Source organism: Prenolepis imparis, unplaced genomic scaffold (genome assembly GCF_030444845.1).
Source record: "Prenolepis imparis isolate NDT839.2.m4 unplaced genomic scaffold, iyPreImpa1.0 SCAF_202, whole genome shotgun sequence".
Lineage (NCBI taxonomy): Eukaryota > Metazoa > Arthropoda > Insecta > Hymenoptera > Formicidae > Prenolepis > Prenolepis imparis.
In genome coordinates this window covers 7,040-21,549 of record NW_028141360.1, presented here as the reverse complement: position 1 = coordinate 21,549, position 14,510 = coordinate 7,040, and the positions used below count along the sequence as shown (strand labels likewise).

Sequence of the window (14,510 nt, the reverse complement as noted above, 5' to 3'; positions counted from 1 at the left end):
GGTTTTCGGTCGGGGAAATTTATGTACTGCCTCTAATTTTTTCGGATCTGGTTTTACTCCATCTCTGTCAATTACGTGTCCCAAATAAGTTACTTCGGTTTTTAAAAATTCACATTTATTAGGTTGTAGTTTTAAATTAGCTTCGCGAAGTCGTTCTATTAATGCGTTATATTTTCGTTCGTGTTCTTCTAAGGAAGTAGCATAAATAACAATGTCGTCCATATAAACAAATAATTCTTCGCCCTGTAATCCTGTTAATACTAAATCCATTAGGCGCTGAAATGTTGCAGGAGCGTTTTTTAATCCAAAAGGCATTCGATCGAATTCGTAGTGACCGAAGGGAGTAGTGAATGCAGTTTTGTGACTGTCAGCAGGATCCATTTTTATCTGATGAAACCCAGATGCTAAGTCGCATACAGAGAAATATTGCGCGCCCCCTAATTGATCTAATATATCTATGATGTTAGATAATGGATATGCGTCCCCGATGGTCTTGTCGTTTAAAGCCCGAAAGTCGAGGACCATTCTCCAGCGCTTGTTTCCTTTGGAGTCCTCTTTCTTCGGCACGATCCATATGGGCGTATTGTATGGCGATTGTGAGGGTTTTACGATGCCTCCTTCTAACAGTTCCTCTACCTGCTTGTTTATTTCTTCCTTATGTAGTTGCGGGAATCTGTATTGACGAGTGTTAATTGGTCGATCATCTGTGGTTGGTATTTGATGTTGGAGTACATGAGTTGCAGTTAAATTTTCTCCGGGAATATGAAATTGGTTTTGACTGTTTGTTATTAATTTCTTTACACTTTCTTGTTCCTTTTCATTTAGATGTTCCAATCGTAATAATTCGGTAATTTGTATAAAGCGGTCTTTCTCCTTTTTCTCGGAAACCACCAGGCAATTATGCAAATCGTTGCTTGCATCGTTAATTTGTTGTTGTTTTCTTTTATGTTTAGATTTTCGTTTTCGCATAAATTTATCTATAATTTCTTGCGATTTATTTAATAAAGACGTCGAAACTTTCGAAGACGGTTTGGTTCTGTTTTTCATGCGTTTAGAGTTTTTAATGTTTAATTTTTCAATATTTAAATATTTTTGTGCCTTTTCAAGAAGGTCTTTTATAGTGACATGAGATGACTTTAATTTGTCATTGTGGTCTTCTGTGAATAATCCAACTTTCGGAAATTTGATATCTAGAATTGATAAGGAATTTTTCTCTCTTAAATTAGAACAAGATTGTGTCAAATCGCGTAGTGAGGTTTGGTAACTTCCCTCCTCGCAATTGACGGAGCTAGAATTTTCTGTCGAGGTTTGGAAATTTCCCTCCGAAGTTCTAGAAATATCCCCTCCAGGAGAGGTTTGGTAACTTCCCTCTCCAAGGGATTTTGAATCATTTAAATTTTTGAGAGAGATTTGATAATTTTTCCCTTTACTAGAATTATTCAATTTTTCAAGAGAGGTTTGGTAACTTCCCTCTCCGTTAATTGTTGGATTATATGAAATTTCAGGAGAGGTTTGGTAACTTCCCTCTCCAAGAATTTTCGAATTATTAAAATTTTCAGGAGAGGTTTGGTAACTTCCCTCTCCAAGGATTTTTGAATTATTAAAATTTTCAGGAGAATTTTTATTCCCCTTGTCAACATTAATTTTGTTTGTCCTTCGAGTTATTTCCGTAAATTTTTCTTCATCCTCGAAAATTTCTTCTTCGTCTTCGATATCAATATAAGTTTCGTTGGTGTTCATTGGTTCTTCGTTTATAGATGAAACTTCATCGTAATTGTTGATCGTCGGACAGTCGGATTTATGGTCGTCAAATAATTGATCCAACGGCTTTAAACGCAAAGTGGGTACGCGGACTTCCACTTCTTCGTCTAAAGTACTTATAACATTGAGATATGCTTTTCCGGAGATGTTCTCTACAATAGTGTCTCCTAAGTAAATTCCATGTTCTATTTTTAATTTTGGTATATATCCCACCTTTATTTCGGGGTTTTCTATCCTTACATAAAATAATGATTCGGATCTCGGAGACACTATTATAGATTCCGGTGAGAAAAACGGTATGTTAACTTTGGATACGGTCAGATATCCTTGAGCGTAATCTATTTTCGATGATGTTTGTTTAAAGAAATCATTTCCCAATATTCCGGATTGTGGAATCGGAAAGTCGCGAGATACTAAATGGAAAGATATCGGAATTCCAAGGAGATTTAAAGCGACTTCTCCGAGCGTATATACGGGATGATTATTTATACCATTTAATTTTAATATATTTGTATAGTTAATTTTTAGAGTTTTAGGTATAAAATTTTCCTTGATTATATTTGGTCCGGATCCCGTGTCTAATAGAAAGGTTATTTGCGATGGTATTTCGTTAATTTGGACCTGAACAGTAGGCACGCGACTATGTTTATCGAGGTTTACTGTTACGGGTCGTATGTCGATGGTTTGACGGCCTACTTGACTTCTTGAGATGTCGACGGGTGTGAAGTCTGTCCGGTCCCCCGTTGTGCACCCGACCCCGAGGGACCTGTGTAGTTTCCCTGATTATTTTCTTTTCGACGATTATTAGTTGCGTTGCGTAACTGACAATTTTCAAGGAGATGGCCTTGTTCTTTACAATATCTGCAGAATGTATCGTTCTTCGTTGTCAGTTGTTGATTTATTTTAACACGACAATCCTTAGCGGAGTGTCCGAATTTATCGCAAAGTTGGCATGAAACTTTCGGTCTACTTTCCAAACTTCTTTCCTCGTTCTGTTTTTTCCAACAATTACTAGCCGAATGGCCAGGCCTTTCACACCATTGACAAGTAACCGATTTATTAATTTGTTGTTGGGAAGTAGTTTGTCGGCATGATTTGGCGTCGTGGCCGGTTTTTGAACATAATTGACATATAGTAATTTTTTCTTGAATTACGTTTACTGACTGACGAGCGCGAGGATCGCGTTGGCGACATTTATCCGCACTGTGGCCGCGTTTTTTGCATATTTGGCAAATTAAAATCTCCGTTCCGTTATTCGTTTGAAAATCGTGCCCTTGTAAGGAAAATTGAACGAGTTTCCTACAACTACTTGCGGCATGTCCCTCTTTGAAACAGATCTGACAGATTTCCCGCACTTGATTAGTGTACGGTGATTGGCCTGTTTTAACGCCTTGGCCTTGGCGCAAACCTGTCATCTCTCGAAGCTCTCTTTCTATCCTTAGGGCGTCGGCTACAGTTTCTTGTACGTCTAAATCTCTAGCGATTCTTTGCTCTATTTCAGGCTTTAGCCCTCTAATAAAACACTTACACATGTCTTTTTCTACCGTTGTTTTTATATTTTGATTGGGTAAAATGTGACCGGAACTTCGATATGCTTCCAATATTTGTTTTCCAAGTAATTTAACTCTATTTGCGTAAGTGACGACATCCTCTTCATTCCTTTGATAAATACATCCTAGTTCTCCTTGTAACTGATATACATTTTTAGTGGGTCCATAAATTTTCTTTAAATAAGTAGTTAATTGCAATACAGTATCAAAATCTTCATCCCGAATTGTTCGACGCGCTTCTCCCACTATTCTAGTTCTTATAATTTTAGTAAATTGAGCCTCTGCTTCCTTAGGAAGCATAGCTTTCGCTTCCTCGCAACCCTCGATAAAATAATTTAGCGGAATGTTACTACCGTCAAAAAAGGGGACGGCGTCTACCGCGTATTTTAAGGTAGCAAAGGGGTTAGGTTGCGCCATGTTAAAAGAAAGTAAATTTTCGGGATCGCTTTCGATATCAAATTTTTCGATTTGATCTTTTATTGTTTCAGTAGTTATATCGGCGGAATCGTCGGAATCTGGCTCGGGCGATTCGGCTACTAAAGTATTTTCAGTTAAATCGAATTCTGAGGAAGGATCTTTTAACAAAAAATTTATTTGGCGAGATGTCGAAGTTGAAGGTACTAAAGGTGTGGATGTGTGAATTAATTCGGAATCAGATGGTTTAGATTTAGATTTGCGTGTTCTATGTGGTGTTGTTAATGCAGTTTTATATAGTTCTTCTATTTGATCTTTATCAGTTTGACCTCTTGTTCCTTTACTCATTACCGCTACCAGGAATCGCACATTTCTATCCCGGACGAGCCCCCAAATTTTTATTTATGTTACGTCCAGACTCAAGGAAGGAAGAGTCGAAAGGAAGGACGTAACTAAATTTATCTTTTCGAACGACGGCAGACTATCCGTCTGTTCGACCCGAACGAACGTCTGGGCCCAAATAGGTCAACGACCGCAAGGGTCGCTCTTACTCTATTTAAAGGGCCGTTCGCTCGGTGGTCCCTTTTTGGCAAGAGAATTTAATCTCTTTTACGCAGGATGGGACCTTGTGCGATCCTGGTTTACGGGAATAAGTGGGAACGGGTTATTAATAAATGAAAATCATTTATTTTGAAATTTATAAATTTATTCCTAATATAAAGACGAAAGAATTTATATACATAATAATATTATTGACGGACTTAGTTGCTAATGAAGAGTGAATGTATGTGTATGTGTCGCGGGTGATACATTAGTACGGAGGTCTTCAATCGGGGCAGAAAGGGGTAAGAGTTATTGTTTAAATTTTAGGGTCCCGATTGGTGGTTACAATAATTTAAATGGTAATAGGTATATAAAATTAGTGTCCATGTGTGTGCGTGTAAGAGAGACTTCTAGGTTATATGAGTTCGGTAATTATGGCGGTGGAGGGGGGATAGGTTCGTAGGAGAAGGTGTGCAGGGACGGCTAAAGGATATCTTCGCCCGGGAACATACCAGGGGATGATGTTATTCCTATCGGTGGTCTCTAGAAATTCGCGTAAGGCCTCGTGGTCTACGGGGCCTGGACCAATCGTGAAAGCTTCCTCAGGGACTTCTCGTATCCCTGGGAGCTGGTTTATCAGCCAAGCTCTGAATTGCTCGTATGAGAGCTTGGCAGGCGATCCTGATTCCTCGGAATCGTCGTCGCTGATATCTACTACCTCAAACCTTTCCGGATGTTCCCTATTTACAGAGGACGTTGGGGATGAGGGAGGAGAATCTTCAAGGGTGATTGTTGAGGGAGCCGGAGACGGAGATCTAGGTGGCTCAGGGCGTTCGGGAGAAGCAGGGGGAAGAAAGGGAGAAGGGCTCCGCGGAGAATCGGCGTCCTCAGAGGAAACAGAGGAGTGAGGGGAAGGGGCCCGCTGAGGTATAGCGGGTTCGGGAGAAAGAGGAGAAGGAGTTCGCGGGGAATCGAAAAATTCTGCAGAAGCAGAGGTAGCGGGAGACGGCGTCAGCGGGGTTTCTATATGTTCGGGTGAGGAAATAGGAGAGACCGTAGGGTGATATGTATTAGTTGTCTCTGTATGGATCGGTGTGTTAATTTTTTCTAGGGAGCCGAAGGTTTCGCCCGCAGCCAGACTCCGTGCCAACGCTTTCTTTAACCGCCTATTACGCCGGTTTCGCGCCAATTTAACAGCGGTTCGCGAGGGTCGTCTCCTTGGATTTTCCACTACGAGAGCGAATAATAAAGTAACCGGGCAAGAAGAGTTTTTACTGAAAAATAACTCTGGGAGTTCTTGTAAGAGAAAAAAAAAATATATATATATATATTTATTTTTATATAATTTTGATATTTTAATTATTTAATAATTTAGTTAGTTATTGTATTACTTATTTGTTCATTCAAGAGAGAGAGAGAGAGAGAGAGAGAGAGAAATAGAGAGTGAGAGAGAGTAAATCACGGATTGCTCCGCTATCGCGGGAAATCCGAAGTGATTTCAAAAGATAAAGGGATGATAGAATTCACGGATTGCTCCGCTATTGCGGGAAATCCAGAGTGATTTCGAGAGAAAGAGGAGATGGAAGAAATCACGGATTGCTCCGCTATCGCGGGAAATCCGGAGTGATTTCAAAAGGTAAGGGGATGATAGAAATCACGGATTGCTCCGCTATCGCGGGAAATCCAGAGTGATTTCGAGAGAAAGAGGAGATGGAAGAAATCACGGATTGCTCCGCTATCGCGGGAAATCCGGAGTGATTTCAAAAGGTAAGGGGATGATAGAAATCACGGATTGCTCCGCTATCGCGGGAAATCCACAGTGATTTCGAGAGAGAGAGAGAGATAAGGATGGGGGAAGAAAGGACAGTTTTTCGAAGTTAGAATTTAACAAGGATAATAAATTAATAAATTAAAAAGGAAAACAATTATAATTTAATTGAAGTCCCAGAATTATTTTAAGTATTATTAGTAAGGGTGGAGATGTAGCGTGCTTGATAACTTACTACTTATGGAGTGCGCGGGTAGGTGTTAATTATTCCAGGTGTGAATTTGGCTACGGACTCCTCCGTGAGGATGGTGTTCCACTCGCAGTTGTTCACTCGCGAAAATCGTCGTACTCGGTGAGCACTGGGCACACGATGATTTCACAAATGTCACTGCGAATGCTCACGAGTTCGAGATTCACTCGAAGGATGGTGATACAACTTTTCGCGATTGATCCGCGAGCGTAGGTTTGAGAAAAGATTGATATTCTCTGAGAGATGTCACGGGTATATATACCTTCTTGCTCCTCCTTCCCGTTAGTTTGTTAATATTTCCTGACGAATAGGGAATTTTTCAATAACGCCCTTTCAGTCCCGGAGGCGTCTCTTGACTTTAAAAGTTTATCGGGATTGGTCAGGGCTTTTGTTTAGGGCCCTAGGTTTTGACCAATGGAGAATTTGTTGAGGTTTATATTTTTATTATCCTCTCGAGATTTCGATATCGGCGGCGGTGTTTGTTGTTAGTTTTTCCTATATCGCGATATTTGTCGTTTGTTAGTGCCGCTTTTATCGGCGGGTTCTCGCTTTATTGCCCTCGCGTGTGGCTTAGAGCTTGTTTGCTGAGAGGCGATGCGTGTGGCATCTTTTTAATCTTTATATTTTTCGCCGCTTTCTCGCGAGAATACCCGCAGGTGTGCTATCTTATTTTGCACACTTTCGTTTTCATTATTTGTTTTCCCCTAATTTTACTAGGGAAGGATTTGCTTTCGGCGCGTTCTCGCCGTCTTTATGTTTTGCCGATATGTGATTTTAACTTATTATTCGCGAGGGTGTCGGCAAGAATCCGCTTTCGGCATCTTTCCGCCTGGTCTCTTTTATTTACCGATTTTGTAATATTTATCGGTCGCTCACGATATCTGCAGCTGTCCGTTTCGCTGGGCACGTTTTCGTTTTATTATATACGTGCCGCTTAGATTATTATTATCTTTTTTCTTCCTTTTTTATTTACCTAACAACAAACTTCGCCTTGGTCGTGGGAAAGAAAAGAATCGTGAAGTCCGCCGGACGTAACACAAGATATTAAAAAAAATATTATAACAAATAAACCACATATATTATGCAAAAGAACTAATTTTCTAAAATTTTGTGGTAAGTTTAACTCATATCAATGTGATGTTTGTAACACTTATTTTATCATATGTATGTAATAATCATGTATTTCTTTTCTCGTAGATATTAATTCGATAAGTCTTATAGATAAAAACAAAGGCATTGATTCTGTGATACTAAAAAAGGAGTCTGTTGCTAAAAAGATTGATATTTCATCAAATACTGGTGAATCTCACATAATAGTTTCTATGGATGAAAGCGATAAAAATAATGAATCTGTGTCAAACAGAAATTGTAATGAGAAGATGACCGATGTTGCATCAAATACTGGTAAATGTCCACATTTCCAATTATTTAATTTAGCTCATATCAATGATGTTTGTAATACTTATTTTATATATCATATGTATGCAATAATCATCTGTATTTCTTCTCTCATAGATATTAATTCGATAAGTCTTATAGATAAAAACAAAGGCAATGAGGCTGTGATACTAAACAAGGAGTCTATTACTAAAAAGAATGATGTTTCATTAAATACTGGTGAATCTCGCATAATAATGTCTATGCATAAAAGCGATAAAAATATTGAATCTGTGTCAAACAGAAATTGTAATGAGGAAATGACCGATGTTACGTCAAATACTGGTAAATGTGCACATTTCCAATTATTTAGTTTAACTCATATCAATGATGTTTGTAATACTTATTTTATAAATCATATGTATGCAATAATCATCTGTATTTTTTCTCTCGTAGATATTAATTCGATAAGTCTTATAGATAAAAACAAAGGCAATGAGGTTGTGATACTAAACAAGGAGTCTATTACTAAAAAGAATGATGTTTCATTAAATACTGGTGAATCTCGCATAATAATGTCTATGCATAAAAGCGATAAAAATATTGAATCTGTGTCAAACAGAAATTGTAATGAGGAGATGACCGATGTTACATCAAATACTGGTAAATGTGCACATTTCCAATTATTTAGTTTAACTCATATCAATGATGTTTGTAATACTTATTTTATAAATCATATGTATGCAATAATCATCTGTATTTTTTCTCTCGTAGATATTAATTCGATAAGTCTTACAGATAAAAACAAAGGCAATGATTCTGTGATACTAAACAAAGAGTCTACTACTAAAAAGATTGATGATTCATTAAATATCGGTGAATCTCGCATAATAATGTCTATAAATGAAATAAGCGATAAAAATAATAAATCTGTGCCAAACAAAGATTATAATAAGAAGATGACCGGTGTTACATCAAATACTGGTAAATGTGCACATTTCTAATTATTTAGTTTAACTCATATCGATGTTGTTTGTAATACTTATTTTATCATATGTATGCGATAATTATGTATTTCTTCTCTCGTAGATATTAATTTGATAAGTTTTATGGATAAAAACAAAGGCAATGAGTCTGTGATATTAAACAAGGAGTCTATTACTAAAAAGAATGATGTTTTATTAAATACCGGTGAATCTTGCATAATAATGTCTATGCATAAAAGCGATAAAAATATTGAATCTGTGTCAAACAGAAATTGTAATGAGGAGATGACCGATGTTGCATCAAATACTGGTAAATGTGCACATTTCTAATTATTTAGTTTAACTCATATCGATGTTGTTTGTAATACTTATTTTATCATATGTATGCGATAATTATGTATTTCTTCTCTCGTAGATATTAATTTGATAAGTTTTATGGATAAAAACAAAGGCAATGAGTCTGTGATATTAAACAAGGAGTCTATTACTAAAAAGAATGATGTTTTATTAAATACCGGTGAATCTCGCATAATAATGTCTATGCATAAAAGCGATAAAAATATTGAATCTGTGTCAAACAGAAATTGTAATGAGGAGATGACCGATGTTGCATCAAATACTGGTAAATGTGCGAGAGAAGAAATTACCGTGATTATTGATAACTGTGATTATCAAGAGAGTACAGATCTCTCAGCAAATTTTGGTAAGTTTCGATAATGTTATCAACTATATTTCTAAGCGCTATTTTATCATCTGTATGAAATAATATTTTTTCTTATATGTATATATTGTTTTAGATATTGGCACAATAATCTTTACAAATCAAAATGAGACCATTGAAACTGTCATGCCGAATAACTTTTTCATGAATGATAATATTGAAACAGCAGACGCAAATATTTCTTTATCTGGTATGCATTATTGTTAAAATTAAATTTTAAATATTGTTTCATATTTTTACATTTTAAATAATATGCAATGTTTTATTGCATTGTTGAATAAATGTATTTGTCCGTTTGTCTAATCTTATGTTTTGTTTGCAGATTCACTTAATGGATCTGTTATAATCAATAAGGAGTGTGTTAGGAGATTAAGTTTTAACATGACTGGTATGTAGAAATTGAATTATTTTTATATAAAAATATAAACTCATAAACAAATATAAATATACACAAACTATAAAAAAATAAGGAATAAATGCAATAAAAAATATATATATATATATGCATATATAAGCATGTCCAGTGTTTGCTGTTATCTGAATAAAATTATATAGATGATCATCTAGATGAAACTTTGGCGTCATCTTATCTTTATATAGATATAGATAATAAAAATATGTATTATGTATATCTGCATCATAGATGAGAAAAACTATTATTTTTACTAAATTATCTTGAATAATTTTCAGATAATTTTGATTTAGAATCATAGCACATAAAAATACTTAAATAGTAGAACTTAAGCAATAAGTCATAAAAATTTATAAGTAGAAATATAAATACATATATTTTTATATCCTTTTTATAATTTACATTTTTTTAAACTATGTTTATATAAGCAGTCTTAAAAATTATTATCTTGAAAATTATCTAGATGAATTGCCATATAATTTTACCTTTTATTTAGATACATATATTTAAAACAAAATTATCATTTTATCTAAAATTAATTTAAATATTTTTATCTCATCTTTATCTAGCTAATTTTAAAATCATCTAAGCACAACACTGAGCATATCACAAAAGTAATAGAAAACCACTTAAATTAAAATATAAACATTAATGTTTATGTATATTTATATTTTTTAGAGATAAAAGATTGTATCTCCAGTTATATAAATTTAGAGAAAACAGGTTTTATAGTTTCAAATACACATAAGAAATGATAAAATTTTAGACAAAATAAAAATAAATATGATAATACAGTAATACAATTTAAGTTTTTATTAAGTATTTATAAACTGACATTTTAAGATTTGTTTAAAGTATAATCTTGTAAACACGGATTATTTTAGATATTATTTACTAATCTATTTTTATATCTTCAATAAATCATACAGAAACTGATGCAGGACGTGTAAGTGTGTTATCTCCTTGCCGAGATGATATGCCTGATCCAGAAATTGTTGATGTGCCAGTGTCTTATAGTATGTAGTTTTGTTTTCTTTTTCTTTATAAATTAATAAATCTCACAATATTATATGTGTAATATATGATATATATATTAATGGACATAATTCTTATAACATTGACGTTGCTACTGTTTTACATCAAGCTTGTTATTATTTTCATATAACGTACAAGCTGCGATTGCAACTTCATGCAAAAAGCGCAATAGTTTTGTTTCATTAATTTTATCTTAAGCTTTTAGTGATTTTAATTATAAAGACTAATTATAAATTTATACTTTTGCAAGATTAATTATAAATTTAAACTTTTACAAGACTAATTATAAATTTAAGTAATGTAATTCATGCAATATTGTGCTCTGTATATTTGAAATACATTAAAATTAAGATAAATCAATTTTATTACCTCTACTTTGAACATTATTTTTTATCTTTTGGTAATATATACATTGACATACAAATATTGTGTGCTTTAATTTTTCAATGATATGGGAGTTGTGTCCTTTGTTCATAGTTATATAATTTCTTTGTTTTTCTTTGATATTAGATAATGATAAGGACGAAAGTGATGATGAAGAATATATACCTTCAGAACACAGTTCTTTATATAGCAAATCTCCTCAAAAGCAAGTGCCAATTGTTAACAGAAGTATTTCATCCACTTCCAGTTTTGATACATCAAGTACAAATGTTGTTGGTACATCAGCATGTAACGATGAAGCTATGTATGTTCAAAAGTCTAATTTAAAATCAAAACAAAATTATTGCACTTTTTGTATGAAGTTGCAATCACAGCTTGCACGACATTTGGAAACAGTACACTCTAACGAGCCTGATGTAAAAAAATTTGCCATTCTGCCTAGAAAAAACCCAGAAAGGAAGAAAATAATAGAGACTATTCGAAAAATGGGTAATTTTAAATTTAACACCAACTCAGAATTTAATACTGGGCAATTAATTGTATGCAGACGTCCAAATGAGAAATCTAATAAGACTGCTAAAGATTTTGTTGTTTGCGTAAAATGTAAAGGATTTTTCGCAAAAAGCACAATACGTCATCATGCTCGAGCTTGTCTTAAGAAAGATTTTCGAAAAAATAAAAATATTATGATTATGGGAAGAAAAATCACTGGTAGAATACATTCAATAGCAAGTGAGTGTTTAAGGAAAACAGTGTTTCCTGTTATGCGAGAAGATGATGTAACACGTATTGTGAGATATGACAAATTATTGATTATATATGCGAATAAGTTGTGTGTTAAATATAAATCCCAACATCAGCATGATATGATTCGTGCACGATTGCGTCTACTAGGCCGTTTTCTTATAGCGTTAAAAGAGATAAATACGAATATAGAAGATTTTCAGTCGCTGTATCATCCACAAATATATGACGACTGTATTTCAGCAATTAATATAGTTGCAGGATATGACAATGAAGAACAACTTTATAAAACTCCTGCAGTAGCGGCTAACTTGTCAACACTTATTAAGCATATAGGAAATCTTCTCATTATGGAATGCATCAAGACTCAAGATGAAGAGAAGAAAAAATTAGTTAAAGACTTTTTAAAACTGTTAGTTGTGGATATAGGTACGAGTGTCAACAAAACAGTTATTGAAACGCAGTCCGCACATAAAAGGCACAAGAAAATAAATCTCCCGTCATTGGAAGATATTAAAAAATTACACACACATTTGGCAAAAATGAGAACTGAAGCATATGCAGCATTAAAAGAGTCCTTTTCATATGAGAAATGGATTTCTTTAGCAGAAGTAACATTAACTTCAACACATGTCTTTAATAGACGACGAGCAGGAGAAATTGAGCGAGCACTGATAGAAGATTTTGAAAATTATGAAAAAGTAAATAAAAATATGTACAGTGATATTTATAAATCATTATCGATGGAAGATAGAAAAATTGCAGAGAAATATGTTCGATTTTGCATCAGAGGAAAACTGGGACGCACAGTGCTTGTTTTATTGTCAAATGAGTTATTTGATTGCATCACTTTAATCTTGAAATATCGTGAAGAAGCTAATGTACCAAAGAAAAACCCTTATATTTTTGGACTACCTGCTGTCGACAAAGATAGACACCGATACCTGAGAGCCTGTGTTTTAATGCGTACATTTGCCGAACAATGTAACGCAAGTCAATCAACTACTTTACGCGGTACAACATTAAGAAAACATATTGCAACACACTGCATTCAATTTAATCTGAATGATACTGAAGTAGGTATACTATGCCAATTCTAACCCATGGGGCTCCGAGGGGAATGCGGGGCGCGGGGGGTTCTCCGTGGCGAGGGGTATGACGTCACGCGGGGCGGGGGAACTCGTAGGCGCGGGGGCTGACGTCACGCGGGTGGAGGGGATGTTTCGACAAAGGAGGGAGGAGAGTTTTCTGAGTGCAATATTTGTAGATGGATATCTTTACGACTTTTTTTTTTTTTTTTATGAGGGATCCTAGACATTTTCCCAAAAAGGTATAGAACAAGCGCCGACGATCGACAATTTTGTATCCTCATTAGAATAATTTTATTACGGAAGCGCCGATGTCCGGCTGCTCGAACTTGTCAACGGAGCGTTCTAGAATCCATAAAACTATGTTTTTCATTTTATGGACATTAGGAAAGAAATGAAGATTTTAGGGCCAACGCTGCGACGAACATGTTGAAACGTGATTAGGTGCAAAAGCGTTGACGTTCGGCAGCTTTGTACCCTCGCGGAAAATCCTCCATAAACGAGAGCGAAACATTTTTTCTTAATATTTTTAAGGAGGAATGCAACGTATCGGCGCCAACGTTCGGCTGCTTTGTACCCTCGCAGAAAATCGGTCGTAAACAGATAGCGAAACATTTTTTCTTAATATTTTTAAAGGAAGAATGCAACGTATCGGCGCAAACGTTCGGCTGCTTGTGTCCTTACTCCTCTATCCATAAAACCAATATCTCGGGAAACTATCTTTTGAGATACGCCAAATGTTAGAAAAGAAGATAGAATTAGGTGAAATATATAAGGAGGATGAGAGCGCGTCAAACCATAGTACGATTTGAAAGCGCATAGATGTAGCGGTGAAAAAAGTTTAGTGGCTACTTTCTTGTATTAAAAGTGTTAGTGGTATAATAGTGAATAAAAGAAATAATGGAAAACATCGAGCAGAACGAACGCGATCTGTTGGAGCGGTCCCGCCAAGTCACCACCTTGGGTGAATATTTTGCATGGGCGCTGCGCTGCGAGGAATTTATCAATTTGCTCGAAGGATACAGCCGTAACAAGCGTCCGCGACTCTCGATTGGAAATAGACAGTCTTTGGTGGCTAGAATCGCGCGACTCGAGGGTGCAAAAATTCGATTGCAGAAACAATTTATATCCAGTGGTGGTGAATACAGTGGCGACAATAACGCGGAAAGACTAGTTTGGCGAGAGATTGATACGGCGTTCGAGAGCCGCATCTTAACCGGTACGGTAATAAACAATAATTACATCGAACCTCGTCAATTTCTCGAAGATGCCAAAGACATTGTGATCGAACACGTGCAGAAAGTGATGCAAAAACACATTAATGTAAAAGTGAACACCGTGTTTAATGGTGAGTTTGTGTCCGGTGATAAACGCGCCAACAAAAGTGTCAATACAAAAAACTATGAACTCTTTCGCACGTCCGATTTACACGAGTGGTACGAGCGCCGCGTTATCGAGCCCACGCTAGCATCGCTAG

At 35.5% G+C, this 14,510-nt stretch overlaps 1 pseudogene; it reads left to right on the top strand.

The window, feature by feature from the left end:
* Positions 1-7,333: 7,333 nt before the first annotated feature.
* On the top strand, positions 7,334-12,754 carry LOC145947981 (uncharacterized; annotated as a pseudogene).
* The last annotated feature ends 1,756 nt before the right edge of the window (positions 12,755-14,510 follow it).